At 49.4% G+C, this 6,000-nt stretch overlaps 1 protein-coding gene across 1 annotated transcript in view; it reads left to right on the top strand.

The window, feature by feature from the left end:
- The first annotated feature begins 1,053 nt into the window (after nt 1-1,053).
- The window catches only part of NUP93 (nucleoporin 93), a 102,664-nt gene continuing 97,717 nt past the window's right edge, over nt 1,054-6,000 (top strand). The window contains exon 1 of the mRNA XM_029925300.1: nt 1,054-1,140. The gene's annotated coding sequence lies outside the window, so the exon portion shown is untranslated. The remainder of the gene's footprint in view (nt 1,141-6,000) is intronic.

Here is a 6,000-nt window from a genome sequence, read left to right as displayed (position 1 = left end):
TCACTTTGTAAAACTGAAACTGTCCTCCTCCCCCTCCATCCAGTCCCTGGCAACCACCCTATCCTTCTTTCTCTCTATAATTTTGGCTACTCTAAGTACTGTAGGTATAAATAGAATCATAGTATTACTCTTTTTTGTGACTGGCTTATATATCAATTAGTATGTCCTCAAGTTTTATGTATGTTGTAGGATGGGTCAGAATTTTCTTCCTTTTTAAGGCTGAATAATATTCCATTGTATGTATATACCACATTTGATGATCCATTCACCTGTTGCTGGACACTTGAGTTGCTTCCATGCTTTGGCTGTTGTAAGTAATGCTGCTATGAATATGGGTGTACGCATGTGTCTTTGAGACCTTCAATTCTTTGGGGTATGTACCCAGAGGTGGACTTGCTGGATAGTATGGAAATTCTATTTTTAATATTTTAGGAACCTCCATACTCTTTCCAAAGGGGCTGTGCCATTTTACATTCCTATTCTTCACACACCAAGCTTGTTTACCCATGGAGCCGTCGCTCTTGTTTGTCTGCTGGGAGTGCCCTGCAGCCAAGACTTTTCAAGACTGACCCTTTCTCATCATTGTGTTTCAGCTCAGACAACACCTCTTCAGAGAGGCCTTGGCACGGAACAGACGTTCTCATTAACCTGCTTTTTTGGTCATAGCCCTCTTTACAAACTGGCAGGTATTTATTGTCATTTTGTGTCTCCCATCAGCTTGACAACTCCATTTCAGCAAGGATCTTGTCTGTGGTGGTCACCGCTGTGCTCCCAGCGCCACTGTGCGTAGGTCCCGGGCGCTAGGACGGTGCTCCCAGTACCCGGCGCTCAATAAACGGTTAGAATTCCGCACTAGAGATTGCGCACTGCTCTCATCCGACTCTAACCAGGAGGAAACGGTGAGGGCGAAAGCCGAGGGCGAGGGGGGCGTGGCAGCTCAGCCGGAGGCCCCGGCCAGAACCCCGCCTGTGTCCTTGTTCTCCTCCGCGGGTCTCCATAAAGTTTATTTGGCGGCGCGCCGCGCGAGGGCTTCTGGGAGGGCCGACTTCGGCCAATTAGGAAGCGCGGGCGAGCGGCGCGAGAAGCGGCGGTCGCGTTCTCCAGCCGGGACGTGAGCGGCTGAGACTGCTGCAGTGTCAGGTAAGGGTGTTGGTGTCCTTGTCCTTCACCCTCGGGGCTTGTGCTTGAACCAGCGCGGGCCCTGAGGCTGGGCGGAGCCCGGTCCCCACGCTCGGAGCCACGTTGCTCTCACTTCCCGTTCGCCGTCTGGCAGCCGAGCACGCTTGACGCCGGCGACTCGTCGCCCTGTCGAACCGTCCCTATCATAGTGTCTGGCAGCGCCCTGGCAGTGCCTTCGGTCGGCTCTCTTTCTGAACACGGAGCTTTGGCCTCCTGACTCCCCTCATCCCTGGCTGCGGCGTTCTGCCGCGGCGTCACGCCCACCCCCGCACCCCCACCCCCACCCCGTGCACCGCGAGCCCACCCTAGGTTGGGGCGGCGCCCCTATCTGCCGCAGTGCTCCGCCTGCACGCTCGCCCCTGCGGACGTACCCTGTCCCCCCCCAAGGGCGGGGTGTCGACCCTATTAGCCTTTCCCAACCCTTGGCCTGTGTGCTGTACGGGCACCCAGGGGACTGTTGCTCCGCATGTAGGGACATGCCAGAGATTAGAACCTGGAGGTGGCCTGGCCTGCACTTTTTTGGCCCTCGCAGCAATGCCTGAGTTTACCGGGTTTCTTTAGAAAAAATGACGGAACAGACCCCACGGATCTTCTGTCCGAGTGTGAACCACCCGTTCACAAATCCGCTGGTTTCATTCTGTCAAGTGAGATTTTGGGGTTCTTTTTTGTTTTGGCCCAATTGCTTTTCAGCATGAGCAAGGATCACCTTTCTGTGGAACCTGAGAGGGTGTCCTTGGGCATCATAGCTTTCCTTTTTATAGCTGTTCTTTGTGCATTGGTGTTTAGGACATATCGATTTTTCATTCATGGTGAATTACTATTCAGGGCTCATAGTTTTAAATACTTTCGTATGAGGCTAGCAGATCCTCTTATTTGTATCTTCCGTGGGGGCTTCTCCCTCCACCTCTACCCAGCTGCCCACTCTCTATCCCTACCGAGATGGGTGATCGGGAACTCAGACTGAACCTGTCAGGGGAGGCTTAGCAAGCGTCCCATCATCTCTCCTCCCAAACTGCTCTTCTTCCTGGTGTTTTGGTTTGTTTTCCATCTCGATAGTATAAAAGGTCTAGAGAATAATCTTTGAGTCACCCTTGACCGCTCTTTTTCTTTTTCACTCCACATCGGTGCTTGCTGCCCTGGACCAAGTCACCACCACCTCTCACCTGGATTATTGAAATAGCCTCCCATCTGGCATCCCTGCTTCTGCCCTGGCAGTCATGCCCTATTTTCAGCACAGCAGCTAGAAGGATCCTTTTGAAACACAGGTCAAATGGAATCACTCCTTTCCGCAAAAACCCTTTGGTGGGTTTCCATCTCATTTAAAGACAAACGCCTCCTAGTGAGCAATAAGCCTTCACATAATCTGACCCACTGTTACTTTCCCAGTCTGCTACCCTCCCTTTCCACAAGTCAGACATGCGTTGGCCTCAGGACCTTTCTGCTTGCTGTTCAATATCCATGTGGTTTGCTTCCCCACTTTTTTCAGGTTTTTTTTCATGGGTGACGTAGCAAGGCTTTCCCCAGGTTCTGTCTTCCTTTACTGCTTTAGTTGTTCTTCTTAGCGATTATAGTTAGGTATTTCCTAAGTCTAGGAACTAGGTATTTCCTAGGTGTAATAGGTATTGTTTGTCTTTCCCTTCCAGAATATGAAGGGCGGATGGTTTCTGTCTGTTTTGTTCTCTGATAATCTTCAGCACCTGGATCTGGCCCACAGTAGGTGCTCAATAAATACTAAGTAAACGAATGTTCCTGGCACTGTTAGCGACTTTGGAAATACAGTGATTAATTAAACAGTCCTGCCCTCATTGGAGTGATGTTCCTATGGAGGACATCACCAACAATAAACAGGCAAATACAGAGTGTAGTAGCAGGGTCGTTTTTGAAAGGAGGACAAGGATTTCTGAACAGAGAACTGACGGATTCCCCTGGAAGGGGAATAGCAAGTGCAAAGACCCCACAGTGGGAACAGTTGGAGAAGTGGTGAGCTGGAGTGTCTGAATCTGTTTCTTGATGGACTAAAGTAGAAAATAGAAATACAGATGTTCCAAAGAGGGGGAGAGGTCAGCAGAGACCCAGAGGTGAGGGCCCAACGGGTATTCAGGGAACAGGTCACTTTAATTCATCAAACACTTATTTGATACCTATTTAATACTAAACTTGGCTGCTGAGGGTTCAGAGTTGAGCAGTCTGCCTTACAGGAACTTGCCATGTAGAGGAGACAGACATGGGAGGACATGATTACAACTGTTTCAGCAGAGAAGAACAGTAACAGAAGGTTTAGAATAGTGTGGGAGGGGCGTGGGATGGGAAGGACTGCCCTAGCTGACTTTGCAGGATACATAGGAGTTCCCCATGTGACAGTGTGGGTTTGGGATGTGTTAGAGCAGAATATGCAGCTGCATATGCAGGAGTACGCAGGGAGGAAACAGCGAGAAGCACCCCCAGGAGTAGAGATTTACTGGGGTATCTTTGGGGGAAGGGGAGTGTGAGATGTGGATGGTTAAAGTGACAGTGTCAGATTGTATGCACTTCCTTCTGAAGGAAGGTGTCCCTGGTGAGATTAAAGCAAGGGAGCATTTCAGAAAGACCTCTGGCCAAGGGGAGGGTGAGTTAGAGGAACAAGACAGCTTAGACTGTTGAAGTAGTCTGGAGAAAATGTGAGGGTCAGAGCGGGGGCAAGAGAGATGAGGGAGGGTTCCCTTTCACTAAAGGTTTGAGAGGCAGACCTGGATATTGGCTGGATGTCAGGAGCAGAGGAAGGGGCCCTGATATGATCTCCAGGTGGGTTCTGGCTGACTTGCTGGATACTAATCATTTTACGGAGAAACTACAAGCTCAGGAGGAGAAAGTAGGGGTATTGGTAGCCAAAAGCAGAGAGAAGTGATGAGTTTGGTTTGGGACATGTGTAGTTCGAGGCACCATGGGTCATCCAGGTGCAGATGTCAGGTGGACAGTTGGAGGTGTTGGTTCGGGGGAGAGAGCTGGCCTGGACATAGAATAGTTTCTACCACTCCCTTGTTTCAGTAAATCAGGTGTTCTCACCTGGGCCCAGAGAGTCTTCAGAGGTCTTTGGGTGGACTTTTGGGGGAAGAGTCCTTCGAGCCTCCTGCCATTGTATCTTCAAGAGTGTGTATGTGGTTCTTTGCACATGTGGACACCAACATTAAACTCACAGAGGTCTGTGGACATTTGAAAGATTAATAATCATGGGTAAGGGTTCTAGTTGAAGCCATGGCCAAAGGTGGATCTTATCCAGAGAAATATACAGCGTGGGAAGTGGCGGTCCAAGGATAGAAGCTTGGTATTTAAGGGATGGATAGATGTAGAAGCCACAGCAGAGGAGGCTAAGAGAGGGAAAAGCTGGGAAAGCAGGAGGAGAACCAGGAAAAGTCAAGGGAGGAGAGTGTCTCAGGAAGAAAGGAATGGTCAGGGTGTCAGGCTGAGACAGGAAGGGTTCAGAGTCCATTGGATTTAGCAGCTGGGTCATTGGTGGCTGCAGAAAAATTCGGAACATAGCCGGCCGAGCAGAAGTTAGGTTGCAGTGGGTGATGAGTGGATGAGGCATGACAAAGGATGGCCATCTCTTTGTGAAGAGAGAGTGGGAGCTAGAGGAATGTGTGGGTTTGAGGATTTTTTAAATGTTTGTTTATTTTTTGAGAGAGAGGGAACACACACATGTGAGTAGGGGAGGGGCAGAGAGAGAGGGAGACACAGAATCCCAAGCAGACTCCAGGCCTTGAGCTGTCAGTCAGCGCAGAGCCCGATGCAGTCTCGCATGGACCTCAAGATCAAGACCTGAGCCGAAGTCGGATGCTTAACTGATTGAGTCGCCCAGGTGCCCTAAGGATTTGTTTTTAATCTTTTAATTTTAGAATAGTTTTAGATTTGCAGAAACTATGTAGAATTAGTACAGAGGTCTCTGTACCCAGTTTCCCATCTTGATGGGGAATTATCTTAGGAAAGCAGGAGACACCTTAGGAAGGAGCCAGAGACAACCATCATTTCCTGAGCTCTGGCCGTGTGCACATCCCTGCCACGGGCTTCGCCTGTGTAATCTAACGTCATCCTCACCACAACTGTCTGATGTCTCAGTCTGTTCCCTTCCTGGTCTTCCTCATTTCAGTAAGTGGCACATTCATGCTCCCGAGTTACTTAGGCCTAAAACCTCAGCATCGTCTTGGACTTCTTTTCTCTCATGCTGTACGTAAGTGGTTCATATTTACACAAAATCTATTTTTAAAATGTATACCTGGGTCAATCTCACTTTTTGTCCGTTCCACCACAGTCATCCGGGGCCACGCCACTCTTCTGGATCACCTCTGGGAGACAGAGCAGCCTCCTGCCTGGTCTCCCTGATTTTATGTTGTGCCCTTTCTCGCTGCATGCAGCGTGTTCTCCATGCAGAAGTGGGAATGAGCCTTTGAAAAGGCCTAACCCTCCAGTAGTTCCCGTCGCACATAGACTAAAATCACGCGTTCTTATTACCGTGTGCTGTGAAACCTGCACCGTGTGGCCCCTGGCCTAACCCCTTCTCCCACCACTCTTCCCTGGGGTTTGATGCTTCAGTCCTGTGGCCTCTGCTCTTCTTCACAGATGCTAAATTTGCTTTTGCCTTGAAGCTTTTGTGTTTGCTGTTTCCTTTGCAAGAACATTCTTCTCTCAGATACCGATACATCTCACCCCTTTACTTGTCAGGTCTTTGTTCAAAGGTGTCCTTTTTAAAAAATTTATTTTAATGTTTATTTATTTATTTTGAGAGAGAGCGAGCAGGTGAGGGAGAGAGGGGCAGAGAGAGAGAGAGGATGAGAGAGAATGCCAAGC

Source organism: Suricata suricatta, chromosome 16, assembly GCF_006229205.1.
Source record: "Suricata suricatta isolate VVHF042 chromosome 16, meerkat_22Aug2017_6uvM2_HiC, whole genome shotgun sequence".
Taxonomy (NCBI): Eukaryota; Metazoa; Chordata; class Mammalia; order Carnivora; family Herpestidae; genus Suricata; species Suricata suricatta.
The sequence above is the reverse complement of the archived record's forward strand: the minus strand, read 5'-3'. Positions and strand labels throughout refer to the sequence as shown.